Source organism: Neovison vison, chromosome 11 (genome assembly GCF_020171115.1).
Source record: "Neovison vison isolate M4711 chromosome 11, ASM_NN_V1, whole genome shotgun sequence".
NCBI classification, from domain to species: Eukaryota; Metazoa; Chordata; class Mammalia; order Carnivora; family Mustelidae; genus Neogale; species Neogale vison.
In genome coordinates this window covers 193,364,766-193,381,723 of record NC_058101.1, presented here as the reverse complement: position 1 = coordinate 193,381,723, position 16,958 = coordinate 193,364,766, and positions in this window count along the sequence as shown.

Genomic DNA, 16,958 nt, shown 5'->3' with positions numbered 1-16,958 from the left:
AATCTTGCCGTGATCTCCTTGGCATTTGTGAATGGTTATAATTCATGTTTGCTGGTTTATACATTTACATAACTGGTTCTCATTTATGTAACTTATTTATGTAAGAGGCTGTACCGCCTCTCTCGCCTTTGTGTGCTGCACAATTTCCCTCTGAAACAGGAAGTCTGGGGCAAAACAATCACCGGCTGTAGACAGGTCAGTCTTCCATCATTCTGTGCCACCAAAAGAGGATCGGTATGCACTTTGATGTGACTGCCTTTTAAATTAAGAGAAGAGAAAAATGAGTACCTTTCTTCATTCATTTTCTAAAATTCAGACTTTGGTCTCTGGCTCACCCGGGAGGCTGCAGTGGAGGAGAGGGATCCCCCAGGGGAGGGGGGAGAACAGCGCCCTGGCAGGAAAGAGAGCACTGGGGGGAAGCTCTCCCCTCTTTTCCTGCGAGCATTACTTGCTTCTGTCTTTGCTAACAAAGTAGTAAAATCATGAGATTTGTATTTCATTTCAGTTTTTTAGTGTTGTCTTCTAAAATAGATCAGTTATGTAAGAGAGTAAGAAGAAAAGCATATCTGTTTCCTAATTTGGAAAATGCTTATCACCCATTCCCTCCGTATCCCTGCCCTCCCCCCCTCAGCCACACCAGAAGGAGACTTTTCCTGATATAGTTAGGTAAACTCCTATTTAAGAATAACGTAACATAGTGCTTTTCCTGGACATGAGTCAGCTGAAGATGTGTATTTGAGCCTCTTTTTTTTTTCTTTTTTCTTTTTTTTTTTTTTTTTTTGCTGTGGGTGAATTTACCATTTGTTTCTTCACATTCTTACCATTAAAAAAGAAAAACTGAATTTAAGCTTTAAAGAGCCAAGCAAAATTATGTCCTCTTCCTGGTAACATTCTAGCCACTGCATGGAACACAGTAAACTCTAAAGTCCAATATAATCAGTACACACCCAGTAGCATATCTGACCATAATGCACAGATGAAAGGGTCTTCAGAGACCACCTCTCACATAGCCCTTGTTTTATGTGTATGAGAACACTAAGATCTGCAAAACTCCTGGTTTAACGGAAGTCCTCCCGGAGGGGCAATCCGGGGACCTAGGGCTGCCCATTTTTGTGCTCACTCTGGGAGGAAGTCAGCGGGCCTCCCTGAGCCTCATTTGCCATCTGTGAAATGAGGGAACTAGAACCATCTCTCAGGTGCCTCTGTCTCTGGAGCTGAGCCCCAGGGGTTTGTTGGAACACAACTGACAGGAGGCAGAGAGCCTTCCAAGCTCAGGAACACAGCAACGTGACACCTGTTACATGAAAATGTCAGAGGCAAGGCTGAGAATAGAAGAAGGGGGTATCAGGAAGCACATTTTGCAGATACACACCCAGCCCCGTCCAGGGAAGGGGGAACCAGCCTCTAGGACGTGAGCATTTTCCATCCCAGAACAGGGATCTTCCCATCACGCACATGTCCTCGCCCCTACTGTAAGTCTCTGAGAGGCTGGAGAAAAGTCTGGGTGGGGGGGTGGTTATATAACTTGGGCATTTGTAGGGAAGTTTATATAAGATGCTAAAAATACAGTATATGATTGCTATAATGGTGTTCTAAGTGAAAAGCCCTAATGAGGACAACCTGAGTAGGTTAAATAGAGGTGATGCTATGTAGATACCTAAACCCAATTGTCTGCAGTGACTACTGTCTAAGCAAGTACTTTGCTACTCATTATTCAAATATTCTGTTATCTTCATGGGTAACACTGTACGTGTGCTCGGGGAGCACACTACACTTACCCTGGGCGTCATTCTTCATTCTTCTTTCCAATACTGTAATAAATCTAGAAATACTAAGTATGTGACCCATATTCTATTGTATTGGTAGTCAAATTGATAAAATGAATATATTTCCCAGTATCAAGCTGTTAGAAACAGATGCAGGAATAAATCCCAGATATCATTTAATAAGCTCTAAGAACTAACCACATATGAATTTCCCTGGTCCTCTCTAGTCTCCTTCCTTGTCTGCACCCTGCCCCATGCATTTAGCACTTATCCTCATCTCATATATATATAATATGTCTCCACTCTCGAGAATGTAAACTCCTGAAGAGCTGGGATTTCTGCCCATCCTGGTCACCGATGTGTCTCCAGCCCCTAGGGCACTGAAAAGACACTGGACAATCCTTGTTGAATGAGTCACCGACAAATTAATGTTATCACCTAATAGTCTTCATTCTTGTTAGTGATGAAAACACATTTACCGCTAACACACGAGGACAATTGATTTCCTTCATTTCTCCTCTCTGCCTCTTATACTTTTCATCTGGTCTGCCAAAAGATCTTTTTGGTTCTGCCTTCAGAATATATCCAGAATCTGACCCCTTCTTGCTGCCCCCCTCCGCCTCTGACCTTTCACCCCGTCCCTCCCTCGCTCCACACTCCCACAGTTACCCTGGCCCAAGCCACCAACATTCTCCAACTAAAACAGCACAACTGGTTTTGGTATTCCTTAGATAAGAATCTTGCAAGTGGAAACAGATATAAAGAAAATTATACTCAGCCACACTATATATGTATTTGCACCTCAGAAGAACAAAGAAATGCATAGTTGAACAACACAAGTTTGAACTGTGCAGGTCCCCACTTATACGTGGATTTCTTCTGATAGATACAGGATAGTACTGTAAATGTATCTTTTTCTTATGGTTTTCTTAATAATATTTGCTCTAGTTTACTTTATTGTGAGAATGCAGTATAAATACATAGAACATACAGTATATATGTTAATCAAACGTTTGTGCTATTGGTAAGGTTTTGGTCAACAGTAGACTATTGGGTCTTACAGTAGACTGTAAGGGGTGGTCAGTACTTCTATCCCCTGCATTATTCAAGGGTCAACTGTAAAACCACCTAACATAGCAAATGAAGCTTTAAATATCTGAAAATTATAAAGCACTAATGCTTTGGTGCAGTCATTGTGCCACTGCTGGCAGGGAGGGTGAAGTTTATGGAATTAAGCATGTGGCATGAAACCTGCAACACAGTTTCCTCTGACAGGATCTAACAAAAGAGTAATTATATTTAGAAAGAGAAGTAGAAATAAAGTTCCAATGTCAGCTTACTTGTTTTTCTTTTTTTTTTTTTAAGATTTTATTTATTTATTTGACAGAGATCACAAGCAGATGGAGAGGCAGGCAGAGAGGGAGATAGAGGGAAGCAGGCTCCCTGCTGAGCAGAGAGCCCGATGTGGGACTCGATCCCAGGACCCCAAAATCATGACCTGAGCCAAAGGCAGCGGCTTAACCCACTGAGCCACCCAGGCGCCCCAATGTCAGCTTACTTGAAAAGGAATCCCTAACCCTAGTGGACAGCACCAAGCAAATATACTTTTGGAAAATTCACATATGTCCTGGAAAGCTAATAAATTCATCATACCCATCAACTATAGAGGAACCCCCACTTCTGTCCCCCTCCAATGCAGTTTCATTTCATTTGTACATTCCCAAGATTATACAGTTTGGTCAGGCTAACACCTGGCTCAGAGGATAAAGGCTTCCAACGCACTTTTGCCTGGCTCATTTTCAACTCCTGGGTGACTTTTTTAGAATCGGAGTTACTGAATTGTAAAAATTTCAGATTGAATTCATAGAAGAAAGAATGATGTGTATAAAGTGAACATGTGTATAGTTTCCTCTGAAAGACTGAAATAAGTTATTTGGGAGGGTAGGCATTCGAGTTGGTGAAGGAGATTCAGCACGTTAAGAAGGCTATGAGTAGCTTAGGCCAGATGACCTGTGTCCTAAGATGGTCCACGAGTTCTCCAAAAAAGGAGAGAGGATAACTTCAGGTAAGAGTTCACAACCAGGAGATGAAAATATACAGATGAGAGAGTCAGGGCAAGGAGATAATGGTGGAATGAGCCACCAGGCTAAGGTTGAAAGTTAAGAGAAAACCAGAGGAAGATGAAGATATGGAATGTATCAGGTGGACAGGTGTTATAGACCATCTTTATTCAGTGTCCAGTGTGTGCTCTAGACCAGGCTGGCTTAGGGCCTTGGGAAGACGAAGAATGTTTTTCTATTCCTTTTGCAATTCTGATATAGCTAGATGAAGAGACATTCTTATGACTTACAGGAAATAAGTTAAGTAAACAACACAGACTCTGTCATCCAGTATGGAAAACTTATTATCCCCAAAATAAACAGTTTTGAACAAGTTTAAGAATGATGGATACATTAAAATACTACTAAGAGAAGTCAGGCCCAACCAAAGTTTTAGGTCAGCCCAGAAAGACAGTGATGCTTGCCCATGATTCATCCTTTGGTGTTTCTGTCAGTAAGAGAACACTGGGCTGGATGGTCTGGGGATCTAACCCCGTAAGATCGTTCCTACATTCTTATGTCATGTCTTAATTCATCCCATTAGCTCCCTTATGAAACCAAATCACAAACACATAATAACTCCGAATAAATTGACTTACAATCCAAAATGTCTTGATTGGAGCTGTAAGTAAACTGGGAAGCTTGGGAGTATGTTCCGGTACATATATGGCTTTAAGGCGACCCCTTCTCCCTCTTAACAGGCTAGCTCCTATGAACTCCTAGAATTCTGGCCACTACTTTAATCTGATTCTGACCCTGATCTTTGTAAAAATTCAGGACCTGACATCTTTGACTCTGACTCATTTGTTAGGTGACGATCCTTCTTATCCAGTGTGGAGAGAACCAATGCTTCTTCCCGCAAACCCATTTATTACCAGGGTGACTTCGCTTCGAGTGCCTTCAACTTTGGAGGATTTCTTTATCCTGGTATCACTGTATCTTCTCCCTTATTACATCAACCCAGGCCTAAAAGAATTAAGGCCTATCTCATAGCAAGTGCTCCTCCAGATTTAGAGCAAATCTTTCTGAGCAGAAGAGGATTTTGAGTAATAGAACACCTCCATTTTTGTTTCTCCTAAATTTGATGTAGTCAAGTTATTTGATTCCAAATATAGCTAAATAGCTCAAATGCAGCTCTCAATAGCCGTGAACACTAAGCTTCCATCTACAACTTACCCTTAAACAATGTACGTTTGGGCTGTGAAGATCCACATCCAGGAAGACTCTTTTTCCATAGATACTGTACAGTCCTATAAATGTGTTTTCTCCTCCTTATAATTTTCTTAATAACATTTTCTTTCCTCTACTCGCTTTAAGAATACAGTATATAATACAAATAACATATAACACATAACACGTGTGTTAATAGAATGTTTATGTTATCAGTAGGCTCTCAATAGTTAAGTTTTGGGGCAGTCAAAAGTTATCCTCAGATTTTTAGACAGGCAGGGGTCAGCCCTCCTACCCACCCCTACACCCCCTCAGGTTTTCAAGGGTCAACCGTAAATCTGTTAAAACAACTTGTTTCAAAGAATGTTTTGGATTTGTTCATAGGATAAATCAAACTTGCTTTGTGTTTATCTGGGGGGGGGGCGGAATGCCACTTCTATGTATAAGGAAAGTTTGCAAATGCAGAGATGCTGTCAGTTGAAGGAAACTGCGTGATGCCAAAAAGCATCTCAGTCAGAGGGTCAGGCTCTTGGATTCTGGGTACCTGTGGGAAAAGTTACTCCAACTCTGTGTAAGATGAGGGGGTTATAATACATAATTTCTGAAGTCCCTTCCAGCTCAGAAAGACTGTAATTTCTGAACAAATACAGCACCTGCCTTTTGATAATTTTCCAGTGGAAAACGATGCAGTTTGGGCCCACGTGTGAAATCTTTAACTTTGTAATTACAAGCCCCCTTCTCCCGCCCCCAGAGGTTTGCCAGTCCCTGTAGAAGACGGTGTCTGCGCATGCGCCTGCCATTCCGCCGGGCTGTGGGCGGGGTCTTTGAGTCTGCGGGGTGGAGTTCCTACCCGTAGGGGCCTGCCCTGGCTGAACGAGGACAAAGGGTGGTGGGAAGTCTGTAGGTCACAATGGGCAAGAGAGGGTTAAAGGTGGCCCTGGGGTTGGTTGTAAGGAAGGCTCGGGAGGAAGGCGCGTTTGGGATTGGCTCACGTTGAAGGGTGACAATCAGCAGCGGTGGAGACCAAGGGGGAGGCTAGGGGAGACCCCTCCACTGCGTGTCCCGCATCTCCTGCCTTCGGGGAGTAAGTCAGGCTTGTCCGGGGCCGGCTGCAAAGGGCTGAGTGGTAGGTAATCAGCACGCCCACACCTTCTTGACTGATCCCCTCGGAGCGCCCCGGAACCAAACGGGGTCTGCACAGACCAGGCTCAGCCACCTGTCACCACCGCCTGGGGAGTGCTGGTGGCCTGCCTTGTGAGGTGTGGTGAGGGAGGTATGGAGGACCCACAGAGAGGTGTCTTGGTAAAAGATAGCCCTGAGCAGCGAGCCTGCCCATATTACACAGCGGAAAGCAGTGCGTAATGACTATTTGTGTTACCTCCACGGGGACACTGCAGCGACAACTATACAATGGAGTGACAACTGTCCAAGGGAGAGTGTGCTATATTCAAGTACCCACGGACCTTTGAGACAGCCTTTATCCAGATCAGCAAAAGAGAAGTGATGGAGGTACACCATATGCTGGTGGTGATCTTGAACCTTGAATCCACCAGCCCAGCAAGCCCTGATACTGTGATGCTGGCCTAGCTGGCTGCGTGCTAGGAGAAGCAGGAAGATGTGGAAGACACCTAGAGAAGAGGCCATGGGCCTACTAAGACCTGGGAGCTAACCAGGCACCTTCCCTTGAAGTTTGTAAAGATAGCCATCCAAGTCATGAGAAACCACAGTGCCACCTGAAGCTTGCCACCTGCCACATTTTTAACTGTCAGCTGTGCCTCCCCGCCCCCGCTCTGGGTACAAGGGATCTTTTTTTTTTTTTCCATTAGGGAAATCTTGTTTATCCCCAAGACCGCCATGGAGGCTTACAGCTATACCCAGGCCATCCCAGGGGAAGACACAGTGGACATACCTGTGTTTGAGGCAGAGCCCCACGGACAAGGGCATCACCATGAGATCAACATCATCCCTGAGGTGTTTGAAGCCACCTGCTGTCATTACGAACCATGCTCACGGAAGTACACCCTTTCCTAATCCCAGGGCCTACAGTGCCTGACAGAGAGGTAGCAGTGGTAATTGCTGGCCGTGGTAATGATAGGCACCACCGCAAGGTGGTGTGGACAAGGAGGCAACTGAATGCAGATTTGGCATGAATACAGCACCGGCGGGAACAGCCTCATGGATCCAGCAGGAATTGGAACCCACGTAGCCATGACAGGTGCTTATGCTGTGGCCTCAAGGTCTTCACGTGCTTGCTTCTAGTGCATACTTGCAGCATGTCCACAAGAGCTGCTGGTCCCTCCCTTGTGGGTAGCATGCGTGTGGCCACCGTAGGGCAGAGATGACCAGCAAGCCTGGGGCGGAAGCAGTTACAAGCCCCACAGCAGACCTCTCCTCTCAGTGTTGCAGAGTGAAAGCTACCCAGTGGATGGGATGGAAGCCCAAGAGCCCCCCAGCCCAAGGCAGAAGTCTAGAGGGGGTGAAATGAGGAGGACTGAATTCCACCAGAAGTCCATTCCAGCACTACAGGACCGGGGAACATAGGCAACCTTAATATCGTCCTTCTTTTTCTCCTTAGCTCCCTAACACTAAGGGTGAAGAGAAGGAAGAAGCCCCAGCAGCCTGGGGAGCTGAGGACACAAGTCTTCTCCCATGAAAACACCAGTCCGGCCTTATCACAAAGGAGTCTAGGTCATCCCAAAATCAAGAAGAGCTGAACTACTGCTAGCGGAAAGTGTTCTTCATGAACGTCAATGCCTGCCTTACTGCACAGAGCAGAGAGGCGATCATCAAATCCAAGACGGCGGAGCAGTTGGCATGGAGGCCACCATGTAGTCATCTCAGTGTGACAGGGCCTCCGGCTCCCTGGGACTGTATCTGAGAACAAGGACAGAGTAATTTTGAAGCCTATCCCAAAAGGAGTCAGAGCATGGAGACCTAGGTGTTTTCAGTTTAGTTTGCCTTAGATTTAAGTAAATAGTTTTTAAAAAACGAATGATACATTCTAAGAATAATAGTAATAAAAAACCACCTTAAAGCACAATTCAAAGGCACATTTCTTTTCATCATGACATTTATGTATGTTTATTGGTGAGAAGAATTTAGTAGGTGATGGAAGAATCTGAAAACACCTGTATTCACACGGAGAATGAAACTGTGACTCAGGGGGTTGTGCTGCTCAGAAGAGGAGTGTCTTACCTTCTTAATCTGGGTGCACTGCTGTGACAACAATACCATATACTGGCTGTTTAATAAATAAACATTTATTTCTCACAGTTCTGGAGGCTGGGAAAGCCAAGATCATGGTGCCAGCAGATTCGCGGATGAGAGCCCACTGCCTCATTTATGGCTATCTTCTCACTGGCAAGTGTTAGCTCTGGGGCCTTCCTTATAAGGGCGCTAATTACATTCAAGAGGACACCACCCTTAGGACCTAATCAACTCCCAAAGACCCCACCACCTAATACCATCACTTTATGGGATAGAATTTCAACAGATGACTACTCAAGGAACACAAACAGAAAAAACCCATAGCGCCTTCCTTCCTTTTCTCTAAAATGCACTTATTTAATTAGCCCAGTGATTCTCAAACTGGATTGAAGAATCAGCCGGGGTGCTCTCCAAAATGCTGATTCTTAGCCTCAGACAAACTAGGATAGGACCGTCTTAAGTGATTCTGATGGAGGTGACCCAGGATCTTCACTCAGAAAAACAATGTGACATGATCCAATTTAAGAACTGACCTTGAGAGGCAGCAGGTAGGCCCTGTAAGTTTTTCATGTAGATGTGTTCATCTTTTTGAACTACGTGCTGGTTCATTTTAATCATACCTACTGTAGATATTTACCTTATTAACAAATATTGGAATAAGGGCTTACTGTATGCCAGGCACCGTTTTAGGTGTCTACCAGTTAAGCCTTTAGATTTTAAAAAGATCTGTTTTTTTATAATGCTACACATAGTCTACCTAATTTTTTAAGCAACTGGATTGTATAGATGAGTGCTGCATAGCCTAAGAGACAGAGGACGGGATGGAGAAGGGAGACAAGAGCCTTGCTTGTTCTTATCCTTCTGATAATTAACCTTTGCAAAGTAGAGGGCAAGCACTGAGCTCCCAAGGCTTATCATGTTGCCAAAAATAGAAATACAAATATGCCACAGAAATATGTAGGAAAAGACAAGTGTTTTCCAACAGTGGGTTGGGGGCGGGAGGTCAGAAGCAGTGGCTATACAGGACAAAAGAAAAGGACACGTCCTTCTGCTGTTTTGAGAAGGTATCCAAATTGGGAAACATAAACTTGTCTCCCCTCTTAATCACTGGGGACTAGAGTGAAGGAGAAATGACATACACATTTAAGGAAAGGAAATAAAATGCCTACAGTACCAAATGATTGCTTCTGTCTTACAATATTACCTTGTCACAGTCTGGTGTCATATGTAGGGAAAAAAATCGGGTCCTTTAGCAAATGACAGTCCCCGTGGGGAAATCCATTTGCTTTGGTTTCTACAACAGAGTGAGAAGTTCACAATGTCGACAGGTGTGGTATAAGGCCTCAAACTAAGGCCCTGTGTTATGGACCACCTTGACATCTGGTGAAATTGCGGGGGGCCTTGAATGTCCTAGTGGACCTCATGGATAAAGTCCCTCACCAAATAACCCTCCTTATCAAGGAAACCAGAGGTCATTCCTACTTGTCCTGGAGCTAGCAGAAGCATTCAAACAGGCCACCGAGGGAACCCCCTGCCACCTCCCTCTCTTGGCAACAGTTTGCCACAGCCCTTAGCTGTTCATTTTGTTCCTGTGTGGCCCTGCATGACATCAGTGTCCTCGTCTGGGCTCTAAGTCTAGTGACTCATGAACTTCCATAGGTTCCTGTCTTCCGGGATGGGTGTTATTGATTTGGCCATCCCTGTAACCTTAGGGTAGGAATCCCTCATCAACGGGAAGAAGAGGTGATTAAAACATGTTTTATCCACTGAATAGGATCTTTGTTAAAGCGAACTTCTCTAGTTTAAATAAAAGAAGCTTGTGCATAATTTTAGAACGCTTTTTTTTGGTTTGTTTGTTGTTAACCAACAACGAGTTGGTCAGAAAAGGCATCTCCTCGGATACTTTGTTTGCGTCCTAACCTGCGCTTGTGAGAGACGGGTGGTAACGGTTGAAATGCTTGGCCAGTTACGCTGTGTCTGCAAGGGCCACCGGTTATCATGACCACAGTGAGCCCAGAAATGAGTCAGTCCAAGGTAAAAAAAGGAAACTAAAACATGCACAAGGAATAGGGCCTCCCTCGAATGTATGTGTAGGTTAAAAGTGTGATTAACACCTGTTGCTTAGTTAACCACAAATTAGAGCTAAGCTCCCAAGGGCCACGCAGCACAGGGGACTTGAGGGCTCCGGAAGAAGATGTGAGGGAGAAGGAAGGGAAAAGCGTGTATGTGCCCTCAATTCCAGGTTCTGCCCCAAGTGCACGTGCCCAGCAGGGCCACGGGGACCCTTTGTGATTTCCGCCCAGGGATGGTTTCCACCCAAGAGCATGTGGCGGCCAGGCAGTGAAGGCCCAGTGAGGCCACACAAAGATTATGCTATGTAAAGAATGCTCTGGAAGGTGAGGCCAGCAGGTAACAGGGAAGCGGCCTTTGACTTAGCAGGGACAGCACTGGGGTTGAGCGGCTGCCTCCGCTCCTGTGTGAGAGAGACTTCCCTCACAGTGCTCCCCTGAAGTGGGCCACAAACGCTGGTTTTCACACCATCAAATGCACCTGGGTGTTCTATAATCAAAGTAGCTAGCATCTATTAGCTCCTATGTGCCACCTACGGCTACATGATCTCCTTTAATCTGCTTACCCACTTTTGGAGATAGGTGCTATTATCCACATTTTAGCAAAGAGAAAACTGCATGGAGTAATTTATTCAGAGTCACATAGCTAATAAGAAGCAGAGTCTAGATTCAAACCCAGAGCCAAGGTTCTTCAAGGCAACCAGGATGTGTCTGGGCGTTTCTGGAGAGAAGGAACTAGAAGAAGGGGGGCTATCTAGGACAATCAACTCCATGCACAACGCTAATAAAGAAATAGGTCATGGGTGCCTGAGCGGCTCAGTCAGTTAAGCGTCTGCCTTCGGCTCAGGTCATGATCCCAGGATCCTGAGATAGAGTACTGTATTGGGCTCCCTGCTCTGTGGGGAGTCTGCTTCTCCCTCTGCCTCTGCCCCTCTCTCTGTAACTCTCATGAATAAACAAATAAAATCTTTAAAAAAGAGAGATTGTGAGAAAGAGGTCATGGCTCTACCAGAAATACAGTTTTGTATTAGAGCAGGAAATAACCAGGTGTCCCATAAGCATCTATGTTGGAATCGACAATCCAGTTACGATGAAACAGACCCAGAACCACAGAACCACACAGCCCCGCTGTGTATTTTGATGCCATTTGCTCCTTAGCTTGCACCTTCTTGCACAGATCTATCGAAGTCGTGTTTTGTGTTGTACATGAAGCACGATTCAAAGCAGGCAAGCTCTGGCATCGCTCAGCAGCCAGCAGGACATACCGGTTGCGTGTTTATTTCTCCTTCCCTTATGTAAGCATGTTTACATAACATCAATACCCATCGCGGGAGCCAGCTGACGTGACGCTCACTGATGGGAGCAGAAAAGTTCTGCGGAGCTCAGCACTTTAGGACAGCGCTGTCTTCTGATGGGATCTAGTAATGCAAAGCCCTCCACCTGCAGAACACACCTCCTGCAGAGGCGGACTCAGTTCATTTCCTGCCACTGCTTCTCTTGGGTGGATGGCAGCCCGGCTCTAATTTCCACTGATGAATTAGGGTTTGATTTAAGCAGTTTTAAAATCCACTGAGGCTTTAAAAAACAAAAAAACTGACCCAGCTGTATGGGTGGTGACCTTGGGGAAGGTCTCTTGTTAAAAGTTCTTTGTTATGAATTATTTTCAACATAACGATCTATGATGGCATTTGCGGACCTTAATGTTAGGTCTGAAGGATTCACTTGTAAATTGTGTAATTTGAGCAACAGCCACGCTAATTGTGTTAGTTCAGAAGAGTGTTTGCAGGGACACGAAATCACTGTTTTGGAGACACCGCCGTCTCCCAACCCGATGAGGTTAGTCCCCCTGAACTTCAACACTCACTTTAATTAGTATTTATGTACACCCTATAAATATGTAATTATTTGCACACGTCTGCTCTATGGTCTCTAATTAGCTTTGACTCCTCTTTATTACTTCAGAAAAGAATTTTCTTTCAGATGCATGTATGTTTCCCTGCTCTCCCAATTCCCAAACTCGGTGCTGAAATCCTCTGAGCACTGGGAACACGCAACCAGGATTTCATCTGGCAGCAAGACTTTCAAGCCAATTAACGATCTCACAGCTTTGCAAGCCTCTCACAGGAATCAAACCTAAATGACTCTTTCCAGAGACAAGTCATCTCTTGGGCAGTTTCTTGTCTTAGAGTAAAAACACTTCCAATTGCTTGTTTATGTATTCAAATGGCCATGCACTCCTCTGAGAGCCCACGTTAGGAGAGTCAGCATCTAAAGAAGCATTCATTTGTAAGAGATCTCCCGGTATTGAGGGGCCGAAGAGAGTTTGAATGTATATGCTCTTTCTATGTTATTTACCTACTAATTTACCTAATTTCCTTTTTTTAAAAAAAGATTTTATTTATTTATTTGACAGACAGGGATCACAAGTAGGCAGAGAGGCAGGCATGCCCCCATGTTCCTTCTAGACCTACGTTGACGGTTGTTTTTGTTTTTTTTTTAAAGATTTTATTTATTTATTTGACAGAGAGAGATCACAAGTAGGCAGAGAGGCAGGCAGAGAGAGAGAGAGAGGGAAGCAGGCTCCCTGCTGAGCAGAGAGCCCGATGCGGGGCTCGATCCCAGGACCCTGAGATCATGACCTGAGCCGAAGGCAGTGGCCTAACCCACTGAGCCACCCAGGTGACCCCCTAATTTCCTATTCTTATTTTTCTTCTCAGCCTTTTTGCTCAGAGCTATGAGCAACCCTTGATTTTCCCCAGGTCATGCCTATAAGTATTTCTAAAGCTCTTCTGTGTGCTTCAGTTACCTGATAGGTGATTTAATGAAAATCAGGCATATTAAAGCTTGATCTTGTGGTGCCTGGGTGGCTCAGTGGGTTAAAGCCTCTGCCTTCAGTTCAGGTCGTGATCTCAGGGTCCTGGGATCGAGCCCAACATCAGGCTCTCTGCTTCTCTCTCTCTCTGCCTGCCTGCCTCTCTGCCTGCTTGTGATCTCTGTCTGTCAAATAAATAAAATCTTAAAAAAAAAAAGTCTGATCTTCTCTAGTGGTTAAATTGGGAAGGACTTTTTTCCCCCTTATATTGCGAAGGGTCCTTTACTGCACAAAAGGGACCACTGACCTCTCATCTCTTCTTTCTGTAAATATTATTGAGCACATCTGTGAGATAAAAAAGGAGTTCTTTTGATGACACTACAACAGTGTGAAAGTACTAACTGCCACTGGTCATGGCCCTGAGTTCCCTTCACTGCCCACATGCCCACAGGTTAGTCTAGTGCACTGACCACGTAATGCAGGAAACGTGGCACAGTGCTGGGCAAGGTATGTTGCTCAAATGGACTGTCTAGCAGAGGGAATCTCACATACATACAGGGGCTCAGAGAGCGGCCTAACATCAGGACGTAGGTTAATGTGAGAGGTGGTCAGCCTTCTCACCCATGCAGGGAAGGGCTCCATGGCTGAGGAATCAGCATAGCCCAAGGATTTAAGGTGGGAGAGAAATCAATGTATCTGAGCAACTAATAAAAGGTGAGTGTGGCTGAAGAAATTCAGAGGTGGAGAAAAAAGTGGAAAGAGAAGAGGTTGGAGAAGAGTCAGAATCCCCATCACTCAGGCCAAAACTATTTGGATTTTATTCCGAGTGAAAGGAAAGCCACTGGAAGACTTAAAACTGGGAGTTGACAGGATGTTGTTTATATTAAAAACAAACAAACAAACAAAAAAAACCCCAACACCCTGATTGTAGTATGTAGATGATGACTTGAAGGGGGATAATAGAAACAGACAGAATGGGGACTTCTTTGAGTATTTTCTCCTAATGTATCCAAAAAATATAACTTGCCTTTAAAACACAATCATTTAAAAAAAAAAGGGGGGGGGGCGCCTGGGTGGCTCAGTGGGTTAAGGCCTCTGCCTTCTGCTCAGGTCATGTCATGGTCTCAGGGTCCTGGGATCAAGCCTCGCATCGGGCTCTCTGCTCAGCGGGGAGCCTGCTTCCCCCTCTCTCTCTGCCTGCTGCTCTGCCTACTTGTGATCTCTGTCTAAAAAATAAATAAAAACATTTTTAAAAAATTTAAAAAAACAAAACACAAAGGACATTGTATTTTTCAGGGGTACATTTCAGGCAAAATAAAATGCAAAGTATATCCATTGGTAATTGTTTCATTATACGCATCTAAATTTTTTCTTTGACCTTTTCTACTCTGCCTCTCCTTAATTTGCTTTCCCTCGTATTTTTCCTGAATTTTCCAGGGTTGTTTTTTGACCTAATAGATGATTTAAGATAAATCTGTAACCTATAATCTAACAATCATCAGATGCAATGTATTATTATTGCTGTTATTTAAATATCAGATGACAAAAGCACTCTAAACAATATTTCACTGGCTCAAAACATGTTCCTAAATTATTATTGCCTTCCCATTAAAGGTAAATATTGCCTTTCCTTTCGTCTTATTTGAAACATCTAATTCTTTCCCAACTGATGAGCATGACCCCTGGAGATCAAGTAGGAGGTCCTGAAAAAGGGCAAAGTTCTGGAATAAGCCACATACTGTAAAAAGTGTTTGTTTCAACACTAAAAATAATAATAATAATAATACTTGAATTGCCCAAACCAAAGACTGGCAAAAAAAACACACATGGAATGAGGAGAGAATTCCCACGACCAATAATGAGAATAAAGGGGTACTGAGAAGATGTACCAAGGCGCTCTGTCTCTCTTCATCTTCAGTCTTCCCTTCAAAGAGCAACAACCACATCCAGCATAAGAAAATACCTCGTAAGGGTATAACTCAAAATGCTCAGGCTGTACACACTAGGAAACAGGACTTTGTGTCCCTCCTCCCAGGTTTAGGGTTTGAGAGGCAGCCTATGTGATGTCATCCTACCTACAAAATTCCCACTTTCATCTCCATGTCTCTCTATGCCTATCCAGGTCCAGCCACTTTCTGAAAACAACTGTGATGGGAAGGTGTAGAAGAAAGACGGTATATATTGGTTTAAATACATTCACTGCTGAAACAAAAAGCCTAACGTGTCAGTGGCTGTAGCAGAAGTGTTTTCCTCCCTCACACAGGCGTCCAAATTGTGTTGCAAGATGGTGAGGAGGGTGTGGGGCAAGGTCCACTCTACACAGAGACTCAAGGATCCAGGTTGCCACAGGCTCTGCCCTCTTAAACAGGTGGCTTTTGGGGGAGGGAAGTGGGCGGGGAATGGGAAGCTGTTCAAAGGGTATAAAATTACCAGTTATACAAGACCTATAAATTCTAGAGCTCCTATCAACCCAGAGCCCCAGTGAATAATGTGGTATCGTGCACCTTGAAACATATATACCAAATAGGTGCAGTTTTTCATATATTAATTATACCTCAATAAAAACCATGTGGCTTCTAATGTTTCCTTGAGTACCAACCGCCAGTGAACAGATATGGGAAGCAGTGGGCCACATATGGGAGCTCTGGCTTGGTCAGATCTAGAAGAGCTGTATATCACTTCTGCTCATTCCTCTGGCTAGAACTGTAACTGTGAAGGAACTGAGATAGCTAGCCTGGCCCTGTGTCCAGGAGGAAGAGGAAACAGGGTTGTGATCAACATTTCAGTCTCATGGAGGATGCTGTGGTTCTCGTGTGTGAAGACCTAAAAGAGTAGGAATGGAAAGTGGGCTGCTGGAAGTTGTGTTTTATTTACTTGTTTGCTCACAGTTACAGAGAACCAGAAATTGGCGGTGGAAAAACAATTTATTGTTTGGTAGTAGATGAATATCTATTAGGAATTTGAAATAGCTATCAACTTACCCAAACATATGAGAAGAGCAATTATTTATCACCGACATTCAAAGGGCAGAGCAACAGTGATTCAACTTTGGCATATTTGTGTTGGCAAACACTGAATGAGTCCGTGCTGATTACAATACGCAGAAAGACCAAAAACCAAATGCGGCTTATAAAATTCTTCTTGGAAAAAATCAAAGGAAATATCATGGGAAGACAGACTAAAAACATACCTCTGAACATGATTTGTCATAGAAACCAGAAGTAAAACACTCTCAGTAGAACGAGAGACAGCAAAGCTTCTAAGACATGAAAGTTGTGTGAGGAATGAATTGTCCAAGATGAGAGAAAAATGTGAAAAGAGAGGAAATGGTAGGAGGGTCATTAACGACGTAAGAAAGGATGGGAAAGGCACTAAGGATGGAATAAGTACATTAAAGTCATCCTTGGAAGTGCTTAGGGTGCCACTGGAGTGGAAGAAAATGGATTGGGGGTATGGAAACAAACTGGAATTTTCACAGAATGAAAAGAAAGTGAAGAGATATGAAAGGATGCCAAGAAAGAGGATTGAGCTAGTCATGCAGGTGAGTTGGCTTTTGGGAAAAAAGCCAGAAAAATACTTTATGAAGGTGATTTAAGAGCTGCATATGGAGATTAAGAGTCCTTGAATTCCAGGCAAACATGAAGTCAAAGATACAAAGAGACACGTCCTGGCACATGTTTGGATTTATAAGTATAAAAATACTTAAATCCTACCTGGGTCAAAAGATAAGCCACCCACAAAAAAAGGAAAAACAGGTGAGAATTCACCTGCCCCTGCATCTCTTGAGAACTGGTGATGAGATCGCTATATATCGTCATGACAAAAATCATTTGAG